The sequence below is a fragment of the Aythya ferina genome (assembly GCF_964211825.1).
Source record: "Aythya ferina genome assembly, chromosome: 20".
Classification (NCBI taxonomy): domain Eukaryota; kingdom Metazoa; phylum Chordata; class Aves; order Anseriformes; family Anatidae; genus Aythya; species Aythya ferina.
The window spans coordinates 8,734,339-8,746,648 of record NC_140318.1 but is presented as its reverse complement, the minus strand read 5'-3'; positions in this window follow the sequence as shown (position 1 = coordinate 8,746,648).

Genomic DNA, 12,310 nt, shown 5'->3' with positions numbered 1-12,310 from the left:
GGGTAACATCCTTGATGAAAGTTCTCTGGGCGAATGGAAAAACATAGTGGGTAGACTCACTGGTTAAGTATTCTGCTGCTGTCATCTCACATAATTTGTTCATGTTTGGTATCCTCAAAAATGCATAAGGGAATTAGGCCTGCAGATTCCATCAGGATTCAGTAGGACTTGGTTACGCTACTTCCATGGGCTGTTTTGTAAACAAAACCCATTACAGTCACCTTTGTTTTTCAGCACATGCTTGTGGCTCTCGTCACTGCTGAGGAAACATGATCTTGTACGGATGCCACTATCTGACTTCTGCTTTGGCATACTGTGACAGCTTGCTATGCTGCATTTAGTATATGGATTGTACGGTAACATGTTATTGATATACTAACCCCATGGGAATTTTCTGTTATTTTTCACACTAGGTCTTGAAAGCTTCACTGTGATGTTCCTTTCATGCTTCTGAAACTCACTTGTTTTCTTCCACCACCCCACAAGACAGTTATGCTGTAGCAAGAGCAGGCAGGCTGCCTCAGAGTCACAGATCATGGGAAACTGATGCTTAAGAGGCACTGCAACCTGCTTACTAAGCAGAGCAGTGCTACAGCTAATACTCAGCAGGCTCCATGACCTGTCCTGCTCTTGACCTAAGATATCCAAAAGCTCAGGCCTGGGTTGTCTCAGAGGCTGCAGGCAGCCCAGCAGCTTGCAGCTGTGCTCCTCTGACCAGCTCAGGCTCAAGCCCTCAAGCACAGCAAGGAAAACATGACGATGGCAGGCCACTAGCACCGAGGCTGTTCCCTGCAGAGATAAGGTAGTATCTATTTTTGGTCCCTTTCAGGTCTCAGTGTAAGATCCCAGTTTGAAAAGGTTTCTCCAGGGCAATGTACCCTCTGCAAGTGCTGTGGGCTACCACAGAAAAGACAGTAAAGAGGAAGAAATATGCATAGGAATTGTGAGGGTATCAGCCCTGAGGGCACTCATAGCCTTGACAGCACTGACCAGCCTCCCTGGTGGCCTCTGCCCTCTCCATGGCCTCAGGAGGTCAGTTAACACTCAACCCATGGGACTTTGTTCCTAGCTCAAGCTGAGCTGTAGGATTCCTGGTCTCCAGCTCAGACACAGCCAGGCTGAGGCGTGGACCCCATAGATCTGTACCCTGACCCATGAAGTGATTTCCTGGCTTGGTCTCAAATCTGCGTTATCACCACAGACCTGTCTGTGATCACTGGGGCTGTCTGACCCTGGCCACCACCAATGAACTTAGCACTGAGTCACCAGTTTGTACTTGCTTCTGGCTTGGCCTTGAACCTGCTTCATTGCCATAAATTTGTCTGAGGATTGGGACTTTTCCTTGAACCTGGCTTCCACCCTCTGGTCTGCCCTGCTCACCTTGTTCAGGAACTGGTGAGGCCTCTGTCCTGTGGGTCCCAGGATTGCTGCTGGCTCACTGGCCCTTTGGAAGCAGCTGACACTGCTGTACCTTGGCAGAGAGACCATGAAAGCGTTTGGATATCTATGCCAGCATGCTCATGAGCTTATTGGACTTATGAAGTGTATCCATTCAGTGTCTGTAGTAGCAGGGAAGCATCCTTGGTGATCCAACTGATTCCTCTCAGATGCATGCTGCTAAAATGCACATGAACAGGAGTCATGTATTGAAGGTAAAGTCTGAGAGACCTAGGACAATCTAAAGAATAAGTGTACTGTAGTGTGCTTACCACTGAGAAGTATGCCTTTAAATGTCTGTGTTTGATAAATCCTTCTTGTGAGATGTTGGGGATTTGGGAATTACTCTTCTGATTTTTCTTAGAAAGCAAAAACTCTTAGGAATGGACTGGTGGAAGCTGTTTTTTCTTTTAGCCTTATTCATGTTCCTAAGCTGATTAAATGAAGCTTTGGTTAATGTGTGTCATGTCTCAACATGATGAGAATGAAGTGTTTCACGAGGTTCAGGAGCCAGGGCAGACTTCTGGTTATATCATAAGAACTCAGATTACACTTTAAAGGCAGCTTACCTCTTTCTTGCTAGTTGTTTTTGCCAGTTGTGTCCTCTTAAATCATTTCTGTTGGTAGGTACCATGACCCAAGTTCCAGAAGGGATTTGGGAATGCAGAATTAAGTGCTGCAGTTCTGTATAAACACTGCATGGAAAGTCTTTGATGCTTCAGATATTAGAAGGAGGGAAAAGAATCATAGAATCATCATGGACTCATTCAGGTTGGAAAAGACCTCTAAGATAATCTTGTCCAACTTTTAACCTAGTACTGAAGTCCACCACTAACCCATGCTACTAAGCTCTACATCTCCATGTTTCTTGGAAACTGCCAGGGACGGTGACTCAACCACCTCTAAGGGCAGCCTGTTCTACTGCTGCACAGTTCTTTCAGTGAAGAAATTTCTCCTAATACCCAACCTAAACCTCCGCTGGTGCAACATGAGGCCATTTTCCCTCATCTTATCACTTGATGCTTCGGAGAAGAGCCCGATCCCCACCTCACTACAGCCTCCTACAAGGTAATTGTACAGCACAGTAAGGTCTCCCCTGAAGCTCCTTTTCTGCAGCTTTTCTTCAGCCGCTCCTCATGAGACCTGTTTTCCAGACCCCTCATCAGCTTTGTTGCCCTTCTCTGGACATGCTCCAGCATCTTGAGGAAAAACAAACAAACAAACAAACAAACAAAACCTCTAAGTAGGGCGCTACTACCTTCAATAAGGCAAGAAACACTGAGGACAGGTTGTATTTTACATCTCATCCCCTTCCATATCTTGAAATAAGATCTTTTCCAATGAAAGTGAGCTGGTGTTCTTTTTTTTTTTTTTTTTTTTTTTTTTTGTGTGTGTGTGTGTGTGTATTGTTCTCTTCTTAAATAAAATTGTCCTTGGATTAGTCAGTGCAATCAAGATGCAATTTCCTTTTCCAACCACAAGGCAACATGTCACCCTCACTCCCTTGTTTGCCTAGCTGAAGAACTGTAAATGTTGGCTTCAAAGTGGAACAGCTTTAGGTAGAAATGAAGGAAAAGATTCCTTGCCCCTCTACTGTAGAGTAGCTTCCTGTGTCAGACACTATCCTGAGGTGTGAGCACGACTTTCAGACTACTAAAATGGAGAAATGAAATCTGTGAATAGAGGTGAAACTAAACTCACTAAGTTTTCTCCTTTCAGTACAAAATAGTTTAAGTCTTCATGATTTATCATGCAGGAAGGAATGAAACAATAGAATAGAAACTAAAAACCATGATTCATTGTTTCCCCCCCCCCCAAAAAAAAAAAAGAATAATTATTTTAGATAAAGGACTTGGCAGAAAGATGATACATGGTTTAATCTGGAAAGCATGTCATTATTTAGTTCTAGTTATCTCCCAAATACTGCATAAAAATTCTAGCCACCTAGCAAGTTATGGACAAAGCATTTTGCCCAGTTCTAAAGGTCGCTTTGTGATATGCGGTTGGCCTGTGTGAGTCGCAGGATTTTCTGTAAAAGAACTCCATTTCTGCTAAACAGATTTTGTACAAAACAGCTTGTTTTTGCCAAACTGGCCTGCTTTTCAAAATCACAACCAAAATAAAAACCCTGGAATTGCGAGCCTATACCCAATTCTGTAAGAATACTTTGCACGTTTAATGTGGATATGTATCTGCTAAATAAATGGGGTGAAACCAACAGCTTAATTTTAAAAGGCCACCAAACAATTGCTGGCTCCCTTTAGTGTTCATATGTTGTTTCCTTGTAACAAAATCATTAAAACTATCTTTCCTTTTATTAGTACCTCCATATAATGTGTGTACAGAGCTCTCTAGTCTGACAGGAAGAATCTTCTAAGGCCAAATTAAGATGCTTGCTTTGTCTGTGAAAGTTGGGAACCAGTTTTTCTGATTTAAGTACTTGGAGGGAGAAGAGGCTCTCAGAGTCCTCTGATCCAGCCATATATCACATGCCCGTTGCAGCTGCCTTGTGACAAATTCAAACCTCACTACAGTTTTTCAAGGCCTGATTCTCCATTTTTACTGGCTTTATGTAGTAATTTCACTAGGATTGTTCCTGATTTAAACTGCCATTTTCAGGGGACAACCAAGACATTGATATTTAGCTAGCTAAATAGACACACGTGGTGAGAGAAGAAAGAGGCCTGAATGTATGCCTACAGAAACATGGAAACCAGTACTCCATTATACGTTCGTGACAGACCACATTGCCATTACCTCACCTGACAGTGCATCAAAACTTTTACCAGTCAGAACAAATAACCCTAAAATGAGGTTATAATGCTTTGCTATTTTTGAAATCTTTTATCTAAGAAACGTAAAGCTGAAGGAATTCTTTTCTGGAAGACTCGTAATTGCTAGAGTGGTTTGCATTGTGTGTATTTCCCCCAAATCATTTTCATATGAGTATTGGAATGCACTGCAAAATCCCTCTACTTGCCTTTGGGGATGTTCCAATACTCCTCCAGAAAGTCTAAAGTTTTAGGGATTTTCTGGGATTATTTGACTTCAACTGGAACGTGCCTTGCTTGTACTGCAGACAGAAGAGAAATGAAGTCAGCGTGTTTCTCCAGAAGCTGAGCCTGTGTGTATAAACACTGCACTTCCACTGGTAACTCTTTGTTGGAGAAGACTGTAAGCGTGTCTTTGTGCACAAGAGAGGCCTCTTTGTCGCTCAGGTTAACAGGTCATTATCACGATACAGAAAAATTAATAAAGCACAAAGAAACAAGAAAGAAAGAACACTTCTTTGCCTAAACAGAGGCAGTTCAATGGCCATGGTTTTCCTGCAGACAAGTATATCCTTGTCAGAGCTGGGTTACAAAATGGAAAAAAGTGGGAGAAGGTCCCAAGGGAAAAATGTGTGGGAGGAAAATAAAGGTCATCATGCTGGGAGGACTATGACAACGTATGAAACAACTGAGGAGAACTTGTCCTGGGCTGCCAAGAGCCAGTTTGGGAACAGACCTGTATGGGAGCTGATGTGAACCCAGCATCTTTAAGCAAGATGAGGTCTAATGCCATACAGATTGCTTCACTGGTGCAGCAAGCAGCATCTTAAAATCCTCATACAGAGGGAACAGCTAGGATGAATTATAAAAGCTTACTAAAAGGTCTTTTTATATGCATTAAAAAATGGCAATTGAAACCTTCTGAAATAGATGGAAACATCCGTTTAAAATCTTGCTACTGCAGGGTTCTCTGGTCTGAAAATGAGGAGAGTAAATTCAGGTACAAAGAAAAAATTATCTTCTTTCCTTAGCAATAGATTATTACAAGTCCAGTTCTGACAGCATATTCGTATTTCACCTGAATGGCTGAAGTTTTCACCTGTTATCCCAACATAAATATTGTAGAAGCACTGAAGTTTTGAAAGCCTTTTATCTGAGCTGTATCTACTCTTTTTCCATTTATTGTATTAAAAACTAGCCAGTAAGCTTCTGTCTTTCTAGGTTTTGTGGTTATAAAGTTTACCAAAAAAGTGTCTGTTGCATTTTTGCAGTCACTGGGAAATCTAAGCATTTCCAGGTGCTTGTAGCAATTGTTTGGAGCCACTGAGCAAACCAAGTGTTTCCTTTCCCCCCACAACATGTTGTTTTACTGCTGGCAGGTACAGTAAGACTTAAAGAATTTTAGGATTGCCTTTGTGCTGTACCTCATTCTTCTACTGCTCGCTTACATGGGGCTTTAGGTACCACCAGCTGTGCCATGCATTCTTTAAGACTCTTTGTTGTATTTAACACTTTTTAAGAGCTTTTTTTTTTTTTTTTTTTTTTTTTTTTTTTTTTTTTTTTTTAATAAGCAATGCCAAAAGCTGTGAACACAAGTGAATTCTTAACTGGAACGCTGTTCATGTGGCAGCCTAATTGTTAACAAGCAGTGATGACCTACTATCATAGTAACACTGATTATTCATTTCAAGAGGACCAAGGACCTTAGATTTTTTGGCCTTTTACACAAATGGCTGGTATGAAGAAGCACTGTGGTATCACCTGAAGTCACTGTCAATGGCCGCTGAGCTGCAGGTCAGTTTCCAAAGCCAATAAGTGAGAAGACTTCATTACAAATTCATATCTTTTGAGGACATATAGGCTTACGAAGGCTATCGTTTAAATAAGACCTAAAATAGGATCAAGAAAGTCTCATTTGGAAATGCTGCACTGGATTGTGTGTCCTCATCAGCACACTCCTGGATTCCACTCTTGTGAGGATGACGTTTTCTGGTCTGGATAATTTAGATAAAATAGGAATAGCCCAGCCTTCTGAAAAGGCTGAGGACTGGTAACCACTACGAGCTGAATGTTTGTCTTCACAGCAGTAGCACTCCCAATGACATTAATGGTAACCGCAGGCAGCAGTAGGCACACGGGCAGTCTGCTTTCTACAGAAGCCTTCAGCTGCAGCCTGTGTGAATTTCACCAGCATAGGATTTATCTTGGAACAAAGGTAATGGGATGTAGCTCGTTGCCTACTCTCGTTAGGCATACTGCTTTTCCTGAGAAGAAACTAAAGAAATGAAGAAAACAAATCCAATGGACTTTTGTTTGTTTTACTGAATCGGTTGCATAAAGTCTGGCGCAAGTAAGCATTTACTACAGGGTATTTTGCCAAGTTTAAGATCCTCTTCCTAGATGCGCCATGTTTCCAACGCATTTCAGAGGGGGGATTCCTTCCTGCTAATCCTTTTTATAATATTTACTCAGGGGAAGCAGTGTCTTTTCCACACAGTGATCCAAATTCACTGCCTGCGTAAATCCACAGAAGTCAATGCAGTTCAGTTGCCAACAAAGAATATGGGCTCCCCATCCTTCCCAAGGCTGAAATAAAATGCCCTACTAGTAGGAGACTGTATGAGAAAGAGTTCAGCCTATGACCACTAAAGATAGAGTCAGCTTGACAAACTTGCCCATTTTTTGACTGTTAGCACCATCCACTATGTTATTAAGCACGTTGTCTTTCTATGTCTCCATTTGTCATTGAGACCACTGCCCCTTCCTAAGTAGTGCTGGCATCCCAGCTGTTCCTCCTCCCACAGAGGCACTGAGACCTGACCAAGTAAAAGTAGGTCTCTCGGCTATTGCAAGCATGAGAAAATAACCCTGCCAGCATAGAAAATGAGTATGTTTGCATTGGGGTTTTATTCTAGGTTTTATTTTTGCATACAAAGAAATGAATTAAAAAGTAACTGGCAAGTAATGTGACCAACAAACTGCTTGAGCTTCATTTAATATTTTGAAGAGTCTTAACTCTAAGTGTGAGAGAAAGCAAAGACATGTTTTCTCTAAATCTCCAGAGCAAACACAGAGTAGCTCCGATGGAAAGTATCAATCTAAGAATTGTTCCCTGGAGAACATTTAAGACTTGCTTGCATTGACATCATGGAAATTATCTGGGGATGCAGTGATCAGAGGTCAGAGGGGCTGATTTTTGTGAGGAAGCATTTTGGAATTCTGTTTTTGGAAAGCTAACAAGAGCTGGCTAAGTATGAACATCAATTTTAATTCAGAGTGCTCTCAGAAATAATTGGAGCAAGTAGGCCTCTTTGTGCTCTTGACTTATTTTTTGATGATGATTATTTGAAATGCTGTGCACTATCTGTGGAAGGCTATAGTTTAACTAACATGATTAGTCAAAGTTTACTAAACAGGAAATTGTACACAAACATGCTACTAAGGCATGCCAGGAGGCCATGCACTGTATGGGTCATATCGGCTCTCGGTTTTGCTGCAGATCCATATTTCAGACACTGAAAAGCTTAAAGGAGCTCAGAGTTACTTCAGCTCTTTTCAAACTGTAACAAGTGTAAGTCTCAGTTCCAGATTCACCTATGAGGGTGACAGTGTACCAAATCTGACTGTGTAGTAAGCTCTTGCAGTGTCCTAACCCTGAGGTTAGAGTCTGTGCAGAATGATGGGACGTGTGGCTTTGATGCTCTTCAGGCACAGCACCGCACTGTTGTACAACTTGGAATTGTTCTCTAACCATTGATTAGAAATAATCACATATTCCGTGCTTCAAAACCATGCAAGACAGAGTTCTTTGCCTTTGCTGTTCCCAGGCTTTCCAAGGATGGTCACCGCACCATCGAGCTTTGTCATTTGAATCCCCTTTGTGCATCTTCTCTTCTGCTTTGCAGAGGCCATGCATGAGCTCAGTGAAAGAGCAGTTAATCAAACTGCAGCCTCACTCTCCTGATGGGCATCTTTTGTTTCTTCCCACTGTGCCTGAAGGAAAAAAATGTTAAAGCTAGAAGCTTTAGGAGTTGTCTAAGAGACCTACCTACACAATTGCCATTAACTTCAATGTCTGTAGCGTGGCAAAGTCCCACCACTACATGTATTTTTTGAGTTATTTTTATGTGAGTGTGTTTAAAGTTGAAAGGCTGAACTTTCTGAAGTTGGGAGAAGTCAGAATCAAAGCTCCTGAGTAACTTGAACTTGGTGCCTCCCTCTGTGTGCATCATGAGACAGTGTCAGAAACCAGGGGTAGTTTTCTCCCCATGTGACTCAGAGCTGCCCATGATGAGGATGAGCAACTGCTCTCCTTGTTGTTTAGACCAGTTGCACGCTTTATTTACTGGATAATATTCAAGTCCATTCTCAGTTTTTTTTTCCTCCTGTTGCACCCATTACTACTGCATTTTGGTATTTTAAAAGCCCTCTTATATTCATTTCCATTGCACTTGGATATGATGGGATTGATGAGGATATGGGGACACAGCATGTAAGTAATCCCTAACTTTCGGATGCTTACTGAGATATCCCTAATGCTTGTTTTTTCTTCAGAGCATTTAGCAGTATAGAGCACATTATTTCTTCCCAGCTCCCATTGAGTTCAGCTGCAGCTGTGAGTACTTAGTGCTTATCAGGCTCCTGGGGCCTGGGTCAAAGAAGGAATGTGTAAGTGGCCACCTGTGAAAAGGCTGGATGAAATGATTTAGCTTCGTGTGACGGCGAGCTTGGTGGTAGAAGCTGATACCAAGTCTTAAGTCTGTATCCAATAGCCAGGGCTATGAGGTCATCCTTCCTTTTCTAGCAAACCCTTCCTCATGTAGCATGCGACTTTTTCTAGAGATGAAGTTGGAGCCCTACAGTTTCTATTGTTCTGCAGCTCTAATTCACTGCAGAGCATGGGTGCTTTTTTAACATAAATGAAGTAACTCATAGCAGGAGGGGGATAGTGTGTGGTTATGGCAGAGCCAGAAGAGGCTCAGAATAGCTTTGAAGGAGGTAACCTGGTGAAGCATAGGAAATGGAAAGGTACACCTCCTCGGTAGGAGTTGCTGAGTGGAAGGGAGGAAAGATTTCTGAAATTCTTATCTGCATTGGTTTTCTTCCAGCATATCTTTGTTAGAAATATATTGCTTCCTCCTAATCTGTCTGCTTCCTGAGGGATGGAAACCCAAAAGGGATACAGAGTGGTCACCTCTGATACTAATTCACAAGGAGGCCTCTTACAGCTCCTGCAGTCCTGCTCTGCATTTTCCCTGGGCTCTAGGGACATCCGTGGCAGCTTTGTTGTGTGACAGGAGTTCTGAAGCCTGTGTGCTTTTAACCCATGCCCCTGGGAAAAAAAAAAAAAAAAAAAAAAAAAAAAGAGTCCACCTCTCCATCTCACTATGAGCAATTGAGAAAGCTTCTTTTTTTCATGTAGGGTTCATTGATGCTTAGAGATACAGGGCTCTGGAGACATTTACTGGACCTTTGACCACCTTTCCTGAGAAACAGAAAAACAAAAGCCAGCATACACAGCTTTTGCACTTGTCTGCTTTCCTGGCTATGAATACAGCTCTTTCCCACCACCAAAAGCCATAAGGAGACACAGAGATGTTTTTCACTGAGGACAGTGAAACCTTGAGGTAGTACTGAGAATATTCATAATAACACCAGCTTCTGGAGTTATAAAGTCCAGAAGCTTGCTCAGAGAAGCCATTTTGTTCATTCCCTCTATCAGAGTTTTGAGAAAATCTTGCTCTGGAATGGATGGCTTCTGACAGTCAGTCAGCCAGAGGGTTGCTAAGGGGAGGAGAAGCAGCTCCCTTTATTTGCAACAGATTATGGATAAGAAATGTTCCTATAAATTTTCTCATAACCACTTTGGCATGTTGTCTGTTTCTCATGGTTTAATCTTTTGAGCTAAATGTAGGACACAGAAACTGTCTGCAGATGAACTAAGAAGGCTGTTTTCATGTATGATGGTTCAAGAAGCCTATTCCTAAAGACCACACTCAGTTACTGCAGTTGTAAGAAGTCAGGTCAGCAATTTCTGCTTCAGCCAACACCAAATCTCAAGGATCCCTTCTTCTGCAAAGTCATAGCCAGAATAAGGTAAATTTGATGCTTCCTCGGGAAGGCCTATAGGTACTGCTGGGGCGTGCTGGTCATCCACTTTAAGAATCTTCTCCGAAGTTTGAACTAATGTTCATTTGAAGTGTCCATTTCCAAGTGGCATGTGAATAAGTTTTTTTGACTTTTTTGTTATATTCTTGACCAGAAAGGAGCACCGTGAGTGTAAATCCCAGTATTTAGTTTGTGGACTTTGGATACAAAAGCAAAACAAAACAAACCAAACAACAACAACAACAAAAAACAGACAACAAAGAAAAAGCACTGATTTTGGTTGTGTGCCTTGAAACATTTGGTTCCACCTGTCTCCTGCCAGCCACCCTGCTGAACTCTACAACAGTGTGCCCAGGTTATTTTGCTGTTTGTTCTTTGGATTTTTTTATTCCAGACACCTAAGCCTGTGATTAACAGGCCCCTTTCTTCAGTGTTTGGCTCTGCTGGAGTTTTGACTCCTGCCTAGGAAAGCAATGTCCCAAATATTTTAAGAGAGAGAAGTAGATGTGGAAACTGATTGGAAGGAAAACATGAGGGATGGGATAGCAGAACCTGAACCTCTTCAGGGAACCTCTTCATTTTGGGGTTTAAAACTTTCAGTCGATAGAAATCACAATTAGGCAAGATCAGACTAAAAATATTGTGCATTGTTCTAACAACGAAGCAATTAATCTGTTTAATAGCCTACCAGTTAGTGTGGTTGATTGTCTCACTGATAACTCTAAATCAAAACCAGACGTGTCTGCTACAGATCTGCTGTAACTAAAGCAGCAATTAAATTGTGGGCAGACGAGCGATCACAGCATTGCTTTCAGCCGCATCTGTGGCTCACCTTTTACCCTCAGACATTCCCTGGTTCAAAAGCAAGGCAACAACAGCAAATGGAGGAAAGTTTTGTTGGTTTTTCACTCAGGTAGCCTCAAAGGTGCCAGCCTGGTGCAGGGCTGGACAAGCTCAGCCTGCTTTCTGAAAGGGTTGATCACTGGGTCTGAACAAAAGATTGCTGAGGCTGCAAGGCTCAGTTCTATGCTGGCCTAGAGGCAACCTCTTCTGTACCAATTAATAAGAGTTAATGTTCTTTTTTAAGACTGTTACTGAAGTGTTTGAGGTGACATGGACATTTCCACAAAAGCAGCACAGTGTAGACTTTCAAGTTACTCCTTTATAGCAAAGAAATTGTTTTCAAATCCATTGTGTGGTTACCTAGAGTTGTAGTATAAGATTTTGTTGTAGTCTGTGTCCCTCCTGCAGTCCATTCCTTCCACAAACAATGTGTATTTGTTGGAGGTAATACTGCAATGGAGAATTTAGTCTCCAAAGAGTACTTCGCAAGCACACACAGATCTCCAAATCACAGACATAATGTTTGCACAGCTGCTTTGCTAACCAGGTAATCCAGCCACATTTGCAGGCAAAACCTTTCTAGTTTGCTTATGGCTATATCTGGGTGCCCAAAATACCTAACTTCACAAATGGTCAGATCTGTTGGTGAAACCTGTAACATTTGAATGCTGATCCAAGCTGGAAGGTGATGCAGTCTGGTAGAATACCTCTGGTTTCAGCTCAGAAAGTCAGGTAATACCAGTGACTTATATGACTTTCCTATATGGATCATATAGTTTCCATGTGAAAATGGAGGTAGGGTAGACTTAGGGTTAAGACCTCCTTACAGCTCCTGTCCTTTGTAAGCTTTGGGGAAATCATCTATCTCAGCCTCATTTGTTTTTCATTCCTTCCCTGCGCCCTTGGTTTTGGGTCCCCCACCTTCCCTACCCCTGCCGTGTTTAGACTGTAAGATGTTTAAAAGCACCTATTTGGCTGTCACATACATTTTACGCTACCTACTACAGCGAGGCTTGTTCTTAACTGAGTTTCTGGATACTGCTGAACACAGCTGTAGGGTCTGCAAAGGTTGAGTCTGTAAATTCTGAGCAAACTGATAGGGCAAATGTCTCTGTTTCCCCAGAGATGTTGGGAGATATTTATCTTTTGGT